Here is a 21,980-nt window from a genome sequence, read left to right as displayed (position 1 = left end):
TCCCCATTGCCAGGCATTGTCAAGTCCCTGGTTCACACGCTGTCATCACTTATCTGGCCTCCTATCTAGTTGCCCTAATTCCACCATCTCTAGTTTCTAAACCATCTCTCATCTAAAACTTAAAGTTACCTTCATAAGACACCAGTCGTATTATGTAATTTCAAATCCCACAAAAAATCTCCTGATTTCATCCAACAGGAACATGTAGGGATATATGTTAGATAAGGAATAAGAGTAACAGTACAGATATAATTTTTTTAAAAACCTTCCTATTATGAACCATTCTTTGTGTGAGACATTATGAACACCACTGAAAAAAGACCCAGCACCATTCTACTAGGAAGATGAAACATTAAAAAAATCTAATTGTAAAATATAAGACATCCCATTAACGTTGAATTTTTTTCCCCAGAGCCAGGCTGCTTTTATTAATGAGTATTGCCAAAGTTTCAGTGAATGTAAAATCCTAATCTTATAAAGTTATATTGGAAAACAAAAGAGAAATTTCTCAATCTCCCTGTAAGTGCTGTTATAATATTGTGTGTGTGTGTAATTTCCTTTAGTTTTTAAAAATTAAAGTAGAGCTGATTTACAATGTTTCAGGTATACAGCAAAGTGATTCAGTTATATATGTGTGTGTATATGTATATACATATTCTTTTTCAGGTTCTTTTCCATTATAGCTTATTACAAGATATCGAGTATAGTCCCTTGTGCTATACAGTAGGTCCTTGTTTTTACCTATTTTATATATAGTAGTGTGTAACTGTTAATCCAATGTCACTAGTTTATCCCTCCCCCACCTTTCACCTTTGCTAACCAAAAGGTGAAACATTAAAAAAACCTATTTGTAGTAGTTAGGGTTACCAGATAAAATATAAGACGTCCCGTTAAAGTTGAGTTTTTGATGAGCAGTGAACAATCTTTTAGTATAAGCACATTCCAAGTATTGCACGGGGCATACTTACACTAAAAAATATTATTTACCTGAAACTCAAATTTTATTTGCTAAATCTAGCAACCCTAAGTGTAGTAAACGATGACGCATGTTGTAGTATAGGTAGGCAAATCACAGATCTACTACAAAGGAGAAAAATGAACTCTGTCTGGAAGGCCTCCAAAGTCTTTAGAAAAGAGTGGACCAGTTGTAATGATTAAGAGTGGTTAATTGGGTGGATAATACGTGTGTGTGTGTGTGTGTGTCCATGCATATGCATACGTGTGCCAGACAGCATGAGGGATATTTCAGGCATAGGAGAGAGCATTATAAAGGCAGGAAAGAGCGATTTGACAGAGTGTGTTTGCAACAAAAATAGAGCTGATTTATAAATTTCTCCAATTTCCGTGGTGTAAATCCTCCACCCAGGGCAGATTTCAAGCAACAAACATGGCGTCACTTTGACATGGAGTTGGTAAAGGATGTACTCCTGCAGTATTTCCATCCTGCAGATACAACAGATGTGAGTCACTCAAAAGAGTAAATAGTCACAGGTAGCAGCATAATTAGGAATGGTAAGTTGTGAGTATTTACTACCTCTGTTTTAATGTAATTTACTTAATGGCAAATTTATATAATTTAACTTTTAATAGTAGCTCTCTTTACACAACCAGCTTACGAAATGTAACAGTTGGCTTTCATGAGAACAGGCATCTGTAAGCACAGCCCTGTGTGTTGTGAGCTGCAGGTAAGTCTGTCTGGTGGAGTATAAGGTGTCTGTGTCTGTGTGAAGGAGGACAAGGGCGGGAACTCAGATGAATGGGGCAGGGGGATGCGGGCGGTGTCCGTTGTCCGACATGCCTTTTATACAACTCCCGTCAGGCTGTATATGGACAGATACAGAAAGATGATGATAGATAGATAGATAGATAGATAGATGACAGACAGGCAGAATACTGAAGGTGTACAAATTCAACTTAATAGGACTCAACTTACAGAATGTCCTCCCCACCAGTGTGCAATGAAATAAAAGGAACATTGGAGTCAGAGGTTTGAATAGTAACTCCATCATTTACTGGTAGCCAGTGTGAGCATCAGTTTTCTCAAAGCAAAAGAGCAGGAAATAATGCCTTCTTCTGGGGGGAGAGAAAATGACCTGAGCTTTAATGTGGCAACGACTTTGTAAAACAAAAATTGCCAGAAGAAAATCCAAGTTGTATCACCGTGGATCCCACATATCTTTCCAAGAGAACGTACATTTGCTGCTTCTGTACAAGGTAGAGACACACCCTTATCTCTTACAGTGTGGCTGCACCAGTAAAGCTTTTCTTTCTTTTTCCCTTCCTATTCTCTCAGAGATCATCCTCTTAACATTGGCTTGAAGTCCCTCTGGGCATGTTCAAAAACTTTACCTCTCATTTCCCCATCTGGGTCTCCCTCTATGTCATCCATGAATTACTTAGAATTGCAGAGTAGAGAGATGTTTCTCAAGCCTTTTGTCTTCTCCTCAATCTCAGATATAAACACACTGCAGAAATCAGATTATAGATAGTCTCCTTGTTTCTAATACATGCGTGTTACAGCCGTTAAAATGATCAGCAATAGCAATTTAGAATAAACCAACCAATAAGTAAAAAACAAATATTAACACATTTCATGAGTTTTGGCATGTTGCTAAAAGTAGGCAGAAACATGTAAGCAAGAGAAACATAACAGAAATGAATAAAGATGAGGACAAACCACGAAATCCAGACATTGAATTTTAGGCTTAACTTGATAGGTAACAGCAAACCAAAATACTTATTATTATTTTTTTTTGCGGTGCGCGGGCCTCTCCCTGTTGTGGCCTCTCCCGTTGCAGAGCACAGGCTCCAGACACGCAGGCTCAGCGGCCATGGCTCACGGGCCCAGCCGCTCCGCGGCATGTGGGATCTTCCCGGACCGGGGCACGAACCCGTGTCCCCTGCATCGGCAGGTGGACTCTCAACCACTGCGCCACCAGGGAAGCCCCAAAATACACTTTTGAATCAGGAAGTAATACGATGCAAGTGGGATTTAGGGAAGAATATCTTAAAAGCTTACACAGGATGTTTTGCTATGTAAATAGCGGCTTCATATCTGTACTTAAAATTGAGATACAATTTACTGCCCCCAAATTTTGTTGAGTTGATAAATATAAAATTTGTGCGGGAAAAACATAAATTAGTCCATTTGGCCCAAATCTGAACATTCAAAATAGAGTCTAGGAAGAAAACACAAAGTACATAGCAAGTCATCATTTTTCCTGCAAATTTTGCAACCTCACTCTTCTGGTAACCGTATCCAAATCCTCGTTTACTTTGAATATTTATTGAACTAGCCTTGCAATTTGCAACGTTATCAAAATAAAAATCACAATTCCTATGCCAATGTTGAAAGAAAGAACATCAAGTTCTTGTCAGTAACAACAAAATTTATTTTGTCCAGATAATACAATACTGAGCCTTTCCCTGTGTAACATAACCTCCAAATTTCATATTTTAATGACAGATAGAGATAGAGGGGGAGAACAGGAGTGCTCTAGGCGGCTTCATTTTGGTGTCCAATCGCACTGAGAACTACTGACCCTCTTCTACAAGAATTAGGAAACTAGAGAAGAACTAAAGTAGAGCTCGTAAACTCATGGCAGGTCTAAGACACACACACAAAGTAAGAGGTGGTTAAGTGGTAGGTGCTTTAGGTAAGAGAGCTGTCACCAAAGCTCGGCAGAAGAATAAATTCTGGTGAGGTGGTCGTTCAGGTCAAGTCTTGGAGAAAATGACATGTGAGCAGAGACTTGAAAGTCAGGTGGGTGAGAAAATTTGGTACTGAAACCAGTAGCGGCAAAGGCTTGGGTGGAGACAGGAGGGGAGAGCATCTTCAGTGAAGAGGGAGCAATGCAACTCTGTGAAACGTCTGAACGGGAAAAGACCTCGTGGGAGGTGAGACAGCCAGGCACTGGACAGCACAGGGGCTGGATTATTCACAGGGCAGTTGCCCTGTCCACAGCTGCGTGGGGTGGTGTAGACTAGAGAAAGAAGAGACAGCAAGGTCAACTAGGTTTCCAAGTGAAAGAGAAGGAGAGTATGGAATAAAAGGATGGCAGCGAGGATGCAAAGAAAGAGCAGGTGTGAGAGCTGATTCAGAACCGGAGCTGATGGGACCTAGTGACTGATCACACCAGGGATCCCAAGGTAGGGGGAGTGGAAAATGACCGGGGGTTCCCGTCCAGATGACTCGGAGGGTGGAAATGGCGCGAAGAGAGGAGGGAAGGTGGAGAAGGATGCGCGTGTTAGGTGGGGGGCGACGTGGAGGGATACGCAGAACTCAGTTTTATTCGGACCAAATAACATGGTACTTGAGCACCCTTATGTCTGTAAGGTGCTGTGCTGGCCTCTGCAGAGAGTACAGCAATACATGAGATCCCACTCATTGTAAGTGCGAAAAAAATATCTAAATTTAATCTATACACAGAGAGATACACACACAATGAAACCTAACTCAAAGTCACACTTTTTCCAAGTGTGAACTTTTCTCATAAATATGGCCCCGAACTATCCCCTGAGCTCTCATAGTAAATGACACTGCAAAGGACCAGCCCAAGTATTTTAACACTCTTAATGCTTCAAAGGATAACAGATGGTGGAAATAGCTCTCTGGTATGTCAAGGAAAGGCAGAGCTAGAAAAATCAAAGGAATGAATGAAAGAGACTTTCATTCTCCTCCCTGATTCTCCATATGTATTCTCTAATTTTTCATGTTTATCAGCTCAGTTTACCATTCACAGTAAGGGGGATAATGGAATCCATTTTGGAATCAGTTGTCAATTGGAATCCATTATTCAAATCAAACCAAATCAAAGTTCAAATGAAAAGAAAGCAACGTATGTCAGGTTGCAATGGTGTAGCACAGTATTAATGCATTAGAGCAGATCAAGGACTGTCATAAAATACAACCCCCGCCTTCAAGAAGTGAACACTACAGGTGGGGAGACAAAATACAGAAAAATATGAAAAGTTAATGAAATATTTTTTTTGAAAATCAACTAAGGCAACCCAAGAAAACATGTCCCAAGGCAGCACATAATTTATTGACAAATGACTGGTATACTTTTTTATTAACATCTTTATTGGAGTATAATTCCTTTACAATGGTGTGTTAGTTTCTGCTGTATAACAAAGTGAATCAGCTATATGTATACATATATCCCCATATCTCCTCCCTCTTGCATCTCCCTCCCACCCTCCCTATCCCACCCCTCTAGGTGGTCACAAAGCACCGAGCTGATCTCCCTGTGCTATGCGGCTGCTTCCCACTAGCTATCTATTTTGCATTTGGTAGTGCATGTATGTCCATGTCACTCTCTCACTTCGCCCCAGCTTACCCTTTCCCCTCCCTGTGTCCTCAAGTCCATTCTCTATGTCTGCATCTTTATTCCTGTCCTGCCCCTAGGTTCTTCAGAACCTTTTAATGTTTTTTTAGATTCCATATATATGTGTTAGCATACGGTATTTGTTTTTCTCTTTCTGACTTAGTTTACTCTGTATGACAGACACTAGGTCCATCCACCTCACTATAACCCAGTTTCGTTTCTGTTTTCCATTGTATATATGTACCACATCTTCTTTATCCATTCATCTGTTGATGGACACTTAGGTTGCTTCCATGTCCTGGCTATTGTAAATAGAGCTGCAAAGAACATTGTGGTACATGACTTTTTTTGAATTATGGTTTTCTCGGGGCATATGCCCAGTAGTGGGATTGCTGGGTCATATGGTAGTGCTATTTTTAGTTTTTTAAGGAACCTCCATACTGTTCTCCATAGAGGCTGTATCAATGTACATTCCCACCAACAGTGCAGGAGAGTCCCCTTTTCTCCACACCCTCTCCAGCATTTATTGTTTGTAGATTTTTTGATCATGGCCATTCTGACCAGTGTGAGGTGATACCTCACTGTAGTTTTGATTTGCATTTCTCTAACAATTAGTGATGTTGAGCATTCTTTCATGTGTTTGTTGGCCATCTGTATATTCTTTGGAGAGATGTCTATTTAGGTCTTCTGCCCATTTTTGGATTGGTTTGTTTGCTTTTTTAATATTGAGCTGCATGAACTGCTTGTAAATTTTGGAGGTTAATCCTTTGTCAGTTGCTTCATTTGCAAATATTTTCTCCCATTCTGAGGGCTGTCTTTTCATCTTGTTTATGGTTTCCTTTGCTGTGCAAAAGCTTTTAAGTTTCATTAGGTCCCATTTATTTATTTTTGTTTTTATTTCCATTTCTCTAGAAAGTGGGTCAAAAAGGATCTTGCTGTGATTTATGTCATAGAGTGTTCTGCCTGTGTTTTTGACAAATGACTAGTATACTTTTTCTTTTTTTCGGTACGTGGGCCTCTCACTGTTGTGGCCTCTCCCGTTGCAGAGCACAAGCTTCGGACGTGCAGGCTCAGCGGCCAAGGTTCACGGGCCCAGCCGCTCCACGGCATGTAGGATCTTCCCTGACCGGGGCGTGAACCTGTATCCCCTGCATCGGCAGGCGGACTCTCAACCACTGCGCCACCAGGGTAGCTCTAGTATAGTTTTAAAATACTGCAGAAGCTCATCTTTAATTTAAAATTAACCTTCCCTTTCTTCAAGCAAAAGAAATAAGAGTCCACTTACTTCATATATGAGGAAACTTAGGTGCAACAACTCATGAGAGCAATTCTGTCCATTCTTCTATATCTATCAGATTTTATAACCTCCATGAATTTGTTCCAACTTGGGGTGAATGTCACGGAGAATGTTACTTAATAACTGATTATATATATTATGTCCACCAAACTCCCAACTATTGTGAATTCAATGAATCAAGAACACTGACATCACAGCAAAAGAAACCTATGGAATGGGAGAAAATATTTGCAAATGATGAGATCGACAAGGGAATAATATCCAAAATATATGAACAGCTCATACAACTTGATATCAAAAAAGCTAAAAACCCAATGAAAAAATGGGCAGAAGAACTGAATAGACTAAAGAAGACACACAGATGGCCAACAGGCACATGAAAAGATGCTCAGCATCACTAATTATTAGAGGAATGAAAATCAAAACCACAATGAAGTATCACCTCACACTGGTCAGAACGGCCATCATCAAAAGGTCTACAAAGAAGAAATGCTGGAGAGGGTGTGGAGAAAAGGGAACAACCCTCCTGCACTGTTGGTGGGAAAGTAAATTGGTGCAGCCACTGTGGAGAACAGTATGGAGGTTCCTTTAAAAACTAAAAATAGAACTACCACATGATCCAGCAATTCCATTCCTGGGCATATATCTTGGAAAAACAAAAACTCTAAGTCAAAAAGACACATGCACCCCAATGTTCACAGCAGCACTACTTACAGTAGGCAAGACATGGAAACAACCTAAGTGTCCATCAACGGATAAATGGATAAAGAAGATATGGTACATATATACAATGGAGGGTTACTCGGCCATGAAAAAGAATGAAATAATGCCATTTGCAGCAATGTGGGTGGTCCTAGAGAATAGTATGCTTAGTGAAATGTGGGAAAGAGAAAGACATATGATATCACTTATATGTGGAATATAAAAATAATACAAATGAATGTATATACAAAACAGAAACAGACTCACAGACATAGAAACCAAAGTATGGTTACAAAAGGAAGGGGGACAAATTAGGAGTTTGGGATTAACACATACAAATTACATAAAATAGATAATCAACAAGGCCTCACTGTATAGCACAGGGGACTATATCCAATATCTTGTAATAACCTATAATGGAAAAGAATCTGTAAAAAACACTGAATCACTATGCCATACACCTGAAACTAACACAATATTGTACATTAACTATACTTCAGTTAAAAAAAGGACACTATGACATTCCTGTCTTCTAACCTCCTAGAGCACAGCCCAGGATTGAGCAGAAAGGGAGCCACGTTCCTTTCAACGTGGGTCCTCACGTGGATCCTGAAATGAATTACCAGCAGTGCCTGCCTCTGAGCAAGCCTGAAGCTTGGGGTCTGGCATCCTACTGCCTGGCTTCGAATCCTGCTTCACTATCAGTGGGTGTAGGCACACAAGCAAGTCATTTACATTTCTGCACTTCAGGTTCCTCTTTATAAAATGAAGATAATCATTGTGCTTTATAAAATTTTGTGAGGGTTAAATGCACATGAAGTGCCTAAGACAGAAGAGTATATGATTGCAGTTATTGTTACCACAGTGGATAGAGACCCAGCCAAGAGTGAAAACCAGACTTCCTTCTGCCCTAACCTGATGCATAACTTAGGTTGGTGAGAGGTTCTGAGAATTAGGTATGTATTCTTCTCCTTTGTGATGCTACCATATAAAGTAGCTCTCTCCATTGTGCCAGAGAGACTTCTTTCTTATGGATTTCCCTAAGGCAGCAGAAAAAAATGTGTTTATTTTAGGGAATGTAATTCCCTAGAGCTACATGCCTTTTCCATTTCCTTATTTTTTCATTAACTTTCCTAAGGAACTCCCAGGCTCAAATTCTTAGACAGTTTTTGAGTCTTTCCTCTCTCTGTTCCTTTCTCTGGTCCATTCACTTATCCCCAAAGCCACTGCTTTTCCTTCCAGATGCTCTCTCTCTCTCATCTATTTCTTCTTAACCGCGATCATTGTTCTTACTATTATTAACTATGTCTGATCTATTTTAATCATCTACTAATTTGTCTCCTGCTCTCCAGGAAAGCCCTATTATCATCCATCATGCATACTTCTGAAAAATCCATCATCCTGAAACGTTCCTTTCAACTGGGTACCTCCACGGTCAGACACTTTCATGTCTTCCTGCAGAGTAAAACGAGGTTCTTGATCCAGGACTGTAAGGATGTTTATAAACTGGTCCCAGCCTTCCTTTATCAGTTTATATTCCCCAACTCCTTTGCCAAACATGCTTCTTGAGCCAGATTGCATATTCAATGCCCCCTTTGCCTGACTGCTTCATTCTCACTCTGAACTGTTACCCAAGTCGTTTTCTTAGTCTGGGATGCCCTAAACTCTTCTTTCTATCCAATTACTACTCAGTCTTGATGGAAATCTAAAGTGCTTCTTTTCCCCCTGTAGCTCTTCCTGAATCCACACCACTTTAGCCACAAGTATTGATATATATACCCCGCTTTGAAAAAATTCCATATACATTTTTTAAGGAATTCACCTGATTTTTGTAAGGTATCTTTTATACCTACAAAGCCACCAACTTATCCATCTACCTGTCCATCCGTCCATCCACCCATCCATCCCTCCCTCATTTCCAACAATTAAATTATAAACTACTTGAGGGCAGATCCTATTATTTAACATTATTTTGGGAAGCTTCCCTCCCTCATCCTCTAATTTAGTACTGTATTTAGAACATAGCTTGGGCTCAATAAACATTTTTTTTTAATTACAGAAAAAATATCAGATAACATATAATTCAATATTAATATAAATACAATGAAATGCTAAGTATTACTGGCTCTAACAAGTTTTCCTCCCCTCCCATGTTGAGTTAGGTTCCTCTGTGCTCTCGTGGCAATCCGTAAGCCCTTTCATAGTCTTATCCTCATACTTCATTGTAATTATTTGTTTACCTGTCTGTCAGCCCAAGTTACATCTTCTTAATAGCTTTATAAGTCTACAATATTTGTTGAATGAATGAGTAAAATGAATGAATGAATGTCAAAATAGACACTACACGTTTGGGTCATCTGAACCGATGGAAATCTTATTTAACATTACCCAGTGTTAAATACGACTTAAAAGGTCAGCCTGTCACCATCTGCCCGTCATGTTCTGAAGTTGTCTACCAATGACCTCAATTATAGATCACTAGTGTTGTTACCTGAAATCATTAAAAAGATCTAGACACATTCACAAGGTTTAATATTTGTGAAATGCATAATAGATGAGTGCATTCATTTATCTACCCAAATCATTTTTCACTAAATAAATATTTGTTTGCTGCATAGATTGCCAAGGTCCTGGGCATAATCTTTTCCTTTTATTTAATACCTTCCTTCTAATACCAGCAGGAGTAGCCGTGGGTACAAATTCTCCTTTGACTATAAGCTCCCTGTTTTTGCACAACGACCATCTATTCTCCTGGCAGAGGCAGACCGTTCTTGTCCTGGACAAAAGACTCTGTAGAAGAGCAGAGGAAATAGCAGTGATTCACAGAGTAACCAGGCTAGGCCCTGAGGCACAGCGACTTTCTAATAATAATATTGCCAGTATTTATTTCCTCTCTACGTGAGTTTTAGAAGAGAGGTAGAATTCAGTGATGCTCACATTAATTTTAGTTTATGAAAAGATCAGTCATCCCAGCAAATGTTCATTTTCACTGAGCATCTCAGTGGTACATACCAGTGGTTTTAAATCAGGAGCCTACGTCAGGATAACTTGGGCAAATGATCAAATACACATTTCCTGGCCTCACGCACAGCAGGGAACACTGGATAGATGATGGGGTGGTATGAGGTGGGGTCTATGCTTTTTAAAAGTCCCCCAACGCTTTTTTTTTTTTGCGGTACGCGGGCCTGTCACTGCTGTGGCCTCTCCCGTTGCAGAGCACAAGCTCTGGATGCGCAGGCTCAGCGGCCATGGCTCACGGGCCCAGCCGCTCCGCAGCATGTGGGATCTTCCCGGACCGGGGCACGAACTCGTGTCCCCTGCATCGGCAGGCAGACTCTCAACCACTGCGCCACCAGGGAAGCCCCTCCGAATGCCTTTTTATACCACTCCTCTCAATAAGAAACAGTAATAAATAAGAAAAGATACAGTCTATGTTTTGACTGGATTAGCCAAAATTTATACATACACACATATATATATATATATATATATATAAAGACTTGGTGAATATTTGTTAAATGGATAAAATATTATTGAGATTATTGACTTCCACTTTTGTAGAATAATATTTATATAGCACTTTATTCACAACTCTCTCATGTACTTTACCTCATTTCATTCTCAAAAACTCTCAATGAGATAACTAGAAATGATTTTCTTCCTATTCGCCAGATGAGAAAACTAAGGATTTAGGAAGTTAAAAGAACTGGGCCAATGTCTTCCAGCAAATGAGTAGCAGAGCAAGGACTGAAAATATATAGTTTGAACCCTTAAAGCTAGAATTTACTCATTATTCCCTGAAGAACTGCAAAATTCTTCTCCTTGGTAATAATGTGGATTACCTGCATATTTTGAATCCGTCCGCTATTATGAACCCAGATAACCTGAATTCTAGACCTAGATCTGCCCCTTTCCTGCTGAGTCACCCTGGGCAAGCCACTTCCCAGGTCCATGTGGGGTCCACCATATGCAGCCCAAGTCCATACGCCCTCCAAGCTTGGTTGTTGACCATATCATGTGGCTCGATGTAAAGCTGACATTAACTCAGTCGAAGATTTTCTGGAACTTGTGCAACCTTAGTTTCCTTAGGATATCTTTTAAAAATAATTATTTGGGGTCTTCCCTGGTGGCGCAGTGGTTGAGAGTCCGCCTGCCGATGCAGGCGACACGGGTTCGTGCCCCGGTCCGGGAAGATCCCACATGCCGCGGAGCGGCTGGGCCCATGAGCCATGGCCGCTGAGCCTGCGCGTCCGGAGCCTGTGCTCCGCGACGGGGAGACCACAACGGTGAGAGGCCCGCGTACCGCAAAAAAAAAAAAAAAGTTCTTATGGACAAATATCACTTAGCCCAAGAAAGCAGAAGGGATGAAGATCCACTAAGCTGGCTGCTTGGGGCTGGCCCTAGGCTTAAGGTAAACATGACATTTGGGCTTCCTGATAGAATCAACAAGATGATAAAGAATAGGATTCAAGTCAGATGCTCTGCACAAGAGGGGGAAAAATTGCATTTAGCTAAAACATACTCTATTCACAGGAACAAAGGACAGGGACAGTATACAGGGGATAAAGTCCTCCTACATCAGGGTCACCAACATAGGAGCTGCTCAGAGGACCATTAAAAGAGGACCTAGTTCAGTCAGCAAGGGATAATTGGTGAAAGGAATTAATCACTAGTAAATTTCCACAAAACATAACTGTTACATATAAAACTACTACAGCTCTACTCCTAAAGAAAAAAAAAACTCTTTTAATTCCCGAGAAGAAGGCATCTTCTCCTCTGAGCACTCAGACAGAGATAAACACAATATTATCTTAAAATAGCTACAGCAGAAAGAGGAGCTTTGTATGATTTTGTAAACTGGCATAGAATGACTTGCAGAAACCAGCACATCATACAAAGAGAATGAGGTCTATAAAAGCCACACGATTAAAAAAAAATTCTGTCACTTCCTAATTATAACCATGAATCGGAAATGTCAGTGTTCTCAGTAGTCTCTATTTTCAAGTTACTGTCTGTACTGACTTTATTCTAAAAGACAAAACCATGTTTTTTTTTAGTTGGAACTTTTTTCTATTATCACCTGATCAACATGACCCCTGCTACAGTTGGTAATAGAACTATAGACTATGACACTGAATACCTCTTATAGTATAAGAAAAAAAAAGTGAACTTAGCAAAAATTGAAACTCATCACATTTTGATGTAAACATGTGGCTGAAAATAGTACAGAAATGGCTGCTTGTCTCTGAATAATACCTTCATTCATAATAAAATACATAGCTAAAATATCCTTTGCAAACGAAAACATGATCCCTTTCTTCTTGGCTGAATTTTACTCAGAAAAATGAGAAACCTTTCAAAAAAGGAGCAATATTTTTAAAAGTAGTATATATTTTAAAATATTCATTTCCTCTAGTGTATCCAGACACCTACAGAATTATTAAATCTATCCCAACAGAATGTCAGAGCGAAAAAAAATCACACAAGAACAAATTTATTTAAAATGGTGAAGTCTAATCACGTTTCAATTATTACTCAATTTTACTTTTCACCATTTTTCACCTTCAGTACTTGAAGGTCTTTGCAAATTTACCTAAAGTGATAAGGTGTGATTTCTAAATTTGTCACTTACATACACCATTGAAGATACATTGAAGATACATAAACAGGATGCTTAAGACTTTATGTAAGATGTTAAATAAATAAATAAATAAATAAATAAATTTTGAAAAAGAAAAAAATATTTTTCATACTCAAAATAAATTCTCTATTAAATAATAAAAAAAGACTTTATGAGAACATGTTCCTACACACTATGCATTTAATGCACACAGGACCGATCAAGCATATGGGGGTTTACACACATGACTTGAAGCCCCCTCCCTCCAGTACACAGCAGAAATTCCTCTTCTCTTTCATTGCTTCCAAAGCTTCCTTAAATTCCACTAAAGTTCACTGAATTCCACTTGCTCCACCTCTATGGCCACCAGCAGAGTCCCAACCACCATCATGTTCTGCCAAAACCACCACAACTGGCTCCCAAAGTCCCTCGTCTTCTTCCCACCCACTGGCCAGCTACATTGGACCATGATCCTCCCTTCTGTGAACGGCTTCCAGAGCTTCTCCACAGACTTACATAAAATCCAAAGACCTGGATGGAACCGTTGCTCATCTCCTCCACTGCCCACCTCCTCCTCGATTTTCTCTGCCCTTCCCTAACCACACTACACTGGTTTTCTTATAAGGTCCACTGCACATACCATCCTCTCTGTCTCAATTGCCTTCTGCTGGCTCTTCTCAAGGCCGACTTCTCATCTTTCAAGTCTCTCTTTAAACCTCATCTCCTCCCAGAGCCTTCCTTGACCTTGATTCTGCTCCCTGAACAGCTTCCCCTGTGTGGTCTCTTTCCCTGTACTTCATTTAGGCTCTGGTTAAAAAGGAAGAGTTTTAACATGTATGTTAGTTTGTTGTTTAGATCTTCTTCTCCTGCATGCTAAGTTCTACAAGGACAAGGACTCTGGTTTGTTCATCATCACCACAAGTGCCTGACGCCAGGCTCTGTGCACGACACAGAGTAAATAAATATTTGTTGAAGGGAGAAGGACTAGGCCAGACTCACTGTAGAGCCAGCAGTGCTTCCCCACCACACACTCTTCCACCAGCTGAAGATGTTCAAGTCCCTTTTGATCAATGGTACCTTCTCATCCGAAGCTGATTTGTCTTCATTGACCACACCTGTACTGAGATCAAAATTCAGGAGAATATGGAAAAAATTGAGTATGAAATCTGCAGAACTTCAGGAGCACAAAACACCAGGAGGCTCAGGGGGAGCAGAGGCGCAAGATCAGGGAGAACAGGGAAAAGCAGAGGCTAAATTCCAGCATCCACTGTCTCTCTCAGACCACTGAAAGGAGACCCTGGATCCACGACAGAGTTGTGCCTGAGGTGGTGATGGTCTGCCAGTGGGTTGTCAATTTTCAGTGTTAGCCATGGACCTTTTTCCATCTGCTACTAGTGCAAGACACAAAGCTCTGGGCATCAGTACACACAACCTGAAGTTCACGTGTGGTGAGTGGACCTTAAAAGCACAGTGACACAATGACAAGGGCTGCTGTCCAACTGTTTACAACTTCAAAGACAATTTTGTCTACTCTGTTATCTACTGCAATATTGATATATAATTTTGCTGTTAGATATGTGATTTTTAATGAAAAATCATATTTTCAAGTATACACATATATGTAGAGTTCCCATACTATTATGGGAAAAGTAAATATATTAATACATATTTTTCTCATTTATATTTTTGGTTCTCAAGGTTGACTATTTTAAAATTAGGTTAACTATAAGCTGCCACATTTCCATGATTAAATTAATTCTAGTCCCATACATGTTGATCTTCAGAAGTCCCTATGTTAAACAAATCTGAACAAAGATTGTTGTTGCTGAAAAAAGTCATGCCCTTGAGATCTGAAAAACTATGTCTCTTAAAAGAAAAATATGGATGCAGCCTCCCTGTCAATTCAAGGCTGACTCATCTGAAGCTGTGAGAAGGGAAAAGAACAGTGTGTGTGACACACATGCCCAAGTCAAAAGCCTCAAGGCAGATGGTACCGGATGACCCAGTCCAAGATGTGAGTTACCACTGCACAGAGAGAACAATTCTGGAAAAGAGGAAGTAGAAAGGACAAAGACCGAGTGGCCAAGGAAAATCCCGAGACTCAACAATCTGAATTTTTACCCAGACATAAATTCATTTTTTGTTAAATGAATGAAATTGATAATTAATTACAGGACTTACAAATGTCTAACTAACAAAACAAAAGAAAAATAGGTAAAAATAAAAAACAGTGTATCAAAACCAGTTTCTCAGTTTTTCTAAAGGTAATCAGAGAAACTCAAACCAAAGAATCTCAACAGTATTCAGGAACTTGTATCTACAAGGTCTTTTAGATACTAACTTTCTTTCTGATTGGTCTTTAACTACACAGAACCTAGACTCTGAGGTTACACTGGTAATTTTTATATGATTAAATCAGTCCTGCACACACACACACACACACACACACACACACACACAGAGGAGAGACAGAGAGAGAGAGAGAGAGAGAGAGATAATGTTAAGTTTATTTTCTGAAAATTAGAAAGCAAAAGTATCTATAACCTCAAATCATGAAAGCTTCAAGAGTTAAATAGAACTGACTTTTGAATGTCAGTTGTTCTGAAGATGTGGGGATTTCATATGATACAGTTACCTAAACATACATACACAATGATACAGAACCATTATAAATGTTCAAACGAGAAGGAACTTAATAAGCATTAAAAAAAAACTTACTACAAAGAGAAGATGATGGCACCACTGGTGAAGTCTACCAAACATCTGATGAAAAATTATCTTTCACAAACTTTTCCTAAATAGAATAGTAGGGGATACTTCCAAGTTCATTCTATGAGGCTAGTATCACCCTGATACCTAAATCAAAGACATCACAGGAAAACTACAGACAAGTACCCCTTATAAATGCTTACACAAAAATCTTCAAAAATACTAGCAAATCAAATAAAGCAACAAATAAAATGGATAGCCAAGTGGGAATGCAAAATTGTCTCAACATATGAAAATAAAGCAGTACACCACATTGATAAGATAAAAGACAGAAAAGCACATTATTATCTCAATAGGTGCAGAAAAAGCAGTTGAGAAAATCCAACATCCTTTCATGTTATGAACACTCAACATACTAGAAATGGAATGAAACTTTCTAAACCTGATAAAGAATATATACTAAAACCCCATGACTAATATCATATTTAATAGGGAGAGACTGAAAGCTTTCCCCCTAGTATCAGGAGCAAGACAGGTATGTCTGCAATCACCACTTTTTGACATCTGGATGTCCACATGCAAAAGAATGAAATTGGATCCCTACCTCACACCATATATGAAAAGTAACTCAAAATGGATCAAATACCTAAATGTACAAGCTAAAACTAATACTCTTAAAAGAAAACCTAGGGGTAAATCTTTATGACCTTGAATTTGATAATTTCTTAGATAAAACACCAAAGCTACAAGTAACCAATGGAACATAGAACTATTTAACTTCATCAAAATTAAAAACTTGTGTTTCAAGATACTATCAAGAAAATGAAAAGACAACTCACTAAATGGGAGAAAATATTTGCAAATCATTTATCTGACAAGGATATAGTATCCATCATACATAAAAAAAACTCTTACAACTCAACAATAAAGACAAATAACCCAATTAAAAATGGACAAAAGATTAAATCAATATTTATCCAAAGAAGCAATACGAATAGCTAAAGAGCACATGATAAGATACTAGGCATAATTATTCATTAGGGAAATACAAATCAAAACCACAATAAGATAAGCATTCACACACTCCACACCTACAAGATGACTATAACTAAAAAGACTGACAATAACAAGTGTTGACAGGATGTAGAGAAATTGGAATCCTCTTACATTGCTGGTAGAAACGTAAAATGGTGCAGCTATTTTGAAACACAGTGTGACAGTTCCTAAAAAGTGTAAACATATAGTTGCCAAATGACTCAGAAATTTCATTCCTAGGTTTATACTTAAGAGAACTGAGAACATACGTCCACTCAAAAACTTGTACATAAATGTTAAAAGTTGCTTTACACAGCATACAAATTGGAAACAATCCAAATGTCCATTAACAGGATAAATTAAAAAGTGGTATATACATACAATGGAATAATATTTGGCAATAAAAGGAATGAAGTACTGATACTTGCTGTAACATGGATGAATCTTGAAAATATTATGCTAAATGATGAAAAACAGACATAAATAATCACATATTATATGATTCAGTTTATATTAAATGTCCAGAAGAGGCAAATCCATAGAGACAGAAAGTAGGTTAGTTTCTAGAAGCTGGGTTTTGAGGGGAATAGGGAATAGTGCTAGTGGATATTAAGTTTCTTTTTGGAGTGATCAAGATATTCTGAAATTACATAGTGGTGATAGTTGCACAATTTTGTAAAAGCTAGTAACTTTTACACTTTGAAGAGGTGAACTGTATGTATGGCATATTAATTTTTTCTTAATTTTGAAAAGCAGTCAATCACCAACAAAAACAAAGGAAAACCAAAAAAAGACTGAACAGAAATATGATCTATGTACCTCTCTGGATTCGACTTATTCCTGATCATGTCACTGTCCACAGGAATGTAAACGTTGTTTCTCTAAACATAGTTTTCCCTTGGCTATATACTCTTTTTCTAGATTTCTGCTTTCACATTCCAACTTCAGCATTTCTAATGTGACCAGCCATCCCAGTTTTCCCAGGACTGAGAGGGGTTCCCAGGACATGAGACTTTCAGCAGGAAAACTGAGACAAGCTTGTTCTTGTCTGATTTTGTATAATTTACTTAATTCCTTTTCTCTTTGTCCTGTGATGTTATCTATCCTGCCCCTTCCATTCTTTCCTTCAAACTGACACCTTCTCCCTGTGCTACTTCTTTTTTTTTAATCTTAAAGTATTTTAATAATGAAGTTATTTCTAAAATTCACTTTTTGGAGACATAAAATTAGTCTTATAGAAGACATACTTTTTAAGCTCTGTAAAACAACTTTGAAATTAAATTAAATTTATCATAAACTATTTTCTATTAAATATGTTTTATTTTTTATTGGAGTATACTTGATTTACAATGTTGTAGTAGTTTCAGGCTTATGGCAGTGATTCAGATATATATATATATATATATATATATATATATATTCAAATTCTTTTCCCTTATAGGTTATTACAAAATATCGAGTATAGTTCTCCATGGTATTTCATTTATGTTAATGGTTTTATTATAAAGTAATTGTTCACAAATTAGTATAACTCATCTAAGTCTCTCTTGAGTTTGAGGTATGAATAGCCAACTGTCTTTGGATGTTTCAATCAGAGATATCTTTGGACACTAATACATACATCTAGTGCTAAATCTAAACTGGTTTTACTGCCTAAATTAACTCTCTTCCTGACATGATCACATCCACTCAATCTCTTGAGATAAAGTGAGTTATCTCCTCTTCACTTTGCTGTATTATCACAGCTTATGAATCACTGTACCCTAATTACACCACCCGGCAAACATTCTCAAATCTGCCCTACCCCCTGCCTCTCCTGCTTAGACCTGCTTCCGTCCATGGCTGGAACTGATGAGTAGAAAAACGTTTCTCAGGTTTTAAAATCCATGATCACTTTGAAAAACTCAAAAACCCCATAATGTTATGTCAACTTTCAAATATCGTATTAAAAATAAAACCAAAGACAAGACCCAACATGTAGCTTATGTCCTCCAAGTTAGAACAGTGTCCTCTTCTTCAGAGATGTTGGCGCTGCACCTTCTGAATCCTTTATTTCTCTCCCACTCACCATCCGTCACACACGCACTCTCACCCACACAAGCAGACAACATACAGATACGCACACGTGGACGCTCACAGGCTCCAGCAGTGAGTACATGTTGTAAATCATCCCCCACAAGCTGATGTTTCGGGGCCCCCAGGCAACTGTTTCCTCCTTCTGGAGACCGTATTCTAAAGCTGCTTCCTATTCAACTAATCATCCTTCAAAATTCATATGAACCGTCGCAGGCTCTGAAAGTCCTTCTCTGACCCCGTCAACCCCAAAGAGATTGAATCATTTTCTCTTTTTTAAACATACTTCTAGTGTTGCAGATATCATGTATTAATACCATTGAGTGGATTATGTAATGCTGCCCCCAACTTGGGAAGGAACTGCTTTATCTATGCATCTTATACCTGAGGAATAGCAGCCATCAAACTCAATTTATTGAACTCCACTAATGTTTTTAGTATATTTATTACTTTGATTAAGTGATGACAACTTAGGCAGCATGCTTAAAATACGTGACATTTTAATAACTGAAAAAAGAATCTTCCGGGAGTTTACACACACAGTTATCAAAATATAAAGTATATTGACATGTGCAGCCATCAACCTAGACTTGCAAAATAGAAGATACAAGTGACCCAAGTACAGTCACCCTACTCCCTATCCACCCACTAATAATCTATCTCTGTTTTCCTACTCACTATGCACAATCAACATCTCCTTCTCCGGACTTCTCATTTTCTCGTCACACCTATAGAAATAGAGTATTTCCACCCACTTATATGCTAAAACTGCTACGTCAAATGCCACCAATGACCCCTCTGTGGCCAAATCCAATGCACATTTTTTTTATCTCTTAAATTATTGATTTTCTGTGCCATTTGCTACTGTTGGGCATCCCTCCTGAGTCCTTCTACCACCGTGGTTTCTCCTGCTTCTTTGGCCACTATTTCTCAGCTGAGCCAGGGGAGCTTCTTCTTTTACCTACTCCTTAAGCATTGGTTTTACCCAGGCGCTTTGTTATTTTTTCCAACTCTGTACCCTTTGTGGATGTTATCTAGTTCCCCAGCTAACTGAGTGCTTCAGGTTCATGTACCCAACTTTTTCTTCAACAGGTACCCTTAGGTAATGCACGGGTGCCCCAAATCATCGTATCACAATCTGAACTCCTCACTGCCCAGCCATCCATAGGCCTGATTTGCTTTTTTATCTCCCCATCTCAGCTGGCGGTCCTCAATCAACCAAACCATTGAAATGACAGCCCCCTAAGCTCTTTCCTTATAAAGCATATTCAATTGACAACTAAGCACTGCCTGTTTGCCTTCTTACTAAGCTCTTGAAATGTTTCCTTCCCACACCCTCTGCTACTCCTGTAGGTCAAGACCTTCTCTGGACTGTTGCAATAGTCTATTAATTGACTTGCTTGTCTCCAGCTGTGTCCACATCCTGTTCATATTCCATTATCCCTACTTCTGCCAAAGTAAGTAATACATATTTTATATAAACACACACACAGTGCAAATCTGACTAATTAAAATCCATCAGTGCATCATCATAATTTAAACAAAAATAGAGTCAGCGGAGGGATTGTCAGAAAAGAGGATCCAGCAAGATGACAGCTGCTTCTTCTCAGCCACTCTATTCAGAGGGGCCACCAGGAAAGTCCCACTAGGTGCATGGTAAGTTACAACAAGATTTCCACAACTAAAGTCTACGGAGAGCAGAAACAAAGTAAGAAAAAACATTATCTAAAGTCTCATTGGCAAGAATGCCAATAGCTGTTTCACATCTAATAATTCCAGTTTTAAGTGGACATTGGAATAAGTGGGACCAATTAAAATGGAACCTCAATATGTGGAATAAAACACATCTTAAAATCAACTTTCATTCCTCAAAGAACTTTCCCCAAAGTTGCTTGAATCCTAATATAAGTAAAATGTTTTCTAATGCCTAGAACGTAAGATGGAAAGTGGGGATCATTACATTTTTTATGAATTATCAACCAAAGTTCCACCATCAGGAAAAAGGCTTTATAGCTAGAACATTTATAGAAAAAAATGGCAACATCATTAAGAGTTCTTCCTCCAACTTAGAACTTTAAAAAATGTAATTATAAATCATTTTTACTGTGGCTAAATCTAAATTATTTGTATTCCTTGAAAAGTACTGACTAAATGTAGAAGACAATATTCGAGTATATTTATTGAGATAAAGTCTATAACCCATCTATGGAGCCTCTTGAAATTTATTTACCAAAATTTTTTATCCTAAAACATAAATAATTTTGAATCTGTGATTGTATGTAACATACAAATTATAAGCATTTAAACGTCGTATTTAATTTCAGTCTTTGCCAATGGGAATAAAAACGACACAGCAAAAGAATTACAAAAATTTACTTTTCTTCTCATAGCCTTTTGACAATCTTCTTACTTTATTTTGGTTTTATTTCAAAGAATTCTCAGATAGCTAAAAAAAACCTATAGAAAATCACTCTCAAGACATTTCTTCAATGGCTTTTGCAAAAAAACTTGGAAGGAGACATTTCCCCGGTAGTAACTACTTGGCTGTAATGGCTATTATAACAGCACTGCTGAGACATTTTCAGGAAATGTTTAATTTTTCTTACCAGGATCATAATTCTTTTCAAAAGATTGAATATATCTTGCTACTCTGCAGAATTTTAAAGCTCTTCAAGTTTCATCTCATCAAAATCCACATTTTCAACATAGTTTACTTATTTGGTTTCTCCTCTAGTTCCCTTAGGTTGGTCATTTAACCCTTCACGTATCCACACTCGGGGTTACAATAACAAAAACAAAACCAGTGGGCCATCCCTCTTTTAGATTGTCCCTTACCTTTAAATGACCCAGTGCGAGGTTGGCCATGAACTACCTGTGCACTTCCCTTATTCACAACAAGGAAAGTAGCCCTTTCTGTACCTTTTCTCCATATTCCTAGAGTCTTAGGCTCCAATCCACATACATTCTAAATCCAAAATGTATAGAATTTCTGACACCCTAGAGCCCTAAAAAATGTGTCTCTTTCCTCTAATTAGCTTTATGCTTCCCATATGACATTAGAAACAGCACTTAATAAAGATACTTGATACACAGAGCTCCTGTTTCCAGATCATTTTATCTAATTCAATAGTAGCTTTTTACCCCCCCAGACCCCAGAGGAGCCACAGTTTGTACACCCGCATGCAGTGTAAATGAATGCATATGTAACCAGCGATGT

The 21,980-nt window shown here is 38.5% G+C and overlaps 1 protein-coding gene across 3 annotated transcripts in view; it reads right to left on the bottom strand.

The window, feature by feature from the left end:
* The window catches only part of LOC149747831 (regulating synaptic membrane exocytosis protein 1-like), a 197,169-nt gene that overhangs the window by 100,650 nt on the left and 74,539 nt on the right, over positions 1–21,980 (bottom strand). The gene's annotated exons all lie outside the window — the stretch shown is intronic.

The sequence above is a fragment of the Delphinapterus leucas genome, chromosome 12 (assembly GCF_059928025.1).
Source record: "Delphinapterus leucas isolate spDelLeu-1000000601 "Yukka" chromosome 12, BTC_Dleu_Yukka2, whole genome shotgun sequence".
Lineage (NCBI taxonomy): Eukaryota > Metazoa > Chordata > Mammalia > Artiodactyla > Monodontidae > Delphinapterus > Delphinapterus leucas.
This window is presented reverse-complemented; position numbering and strand designations above follow the sequence as displayed.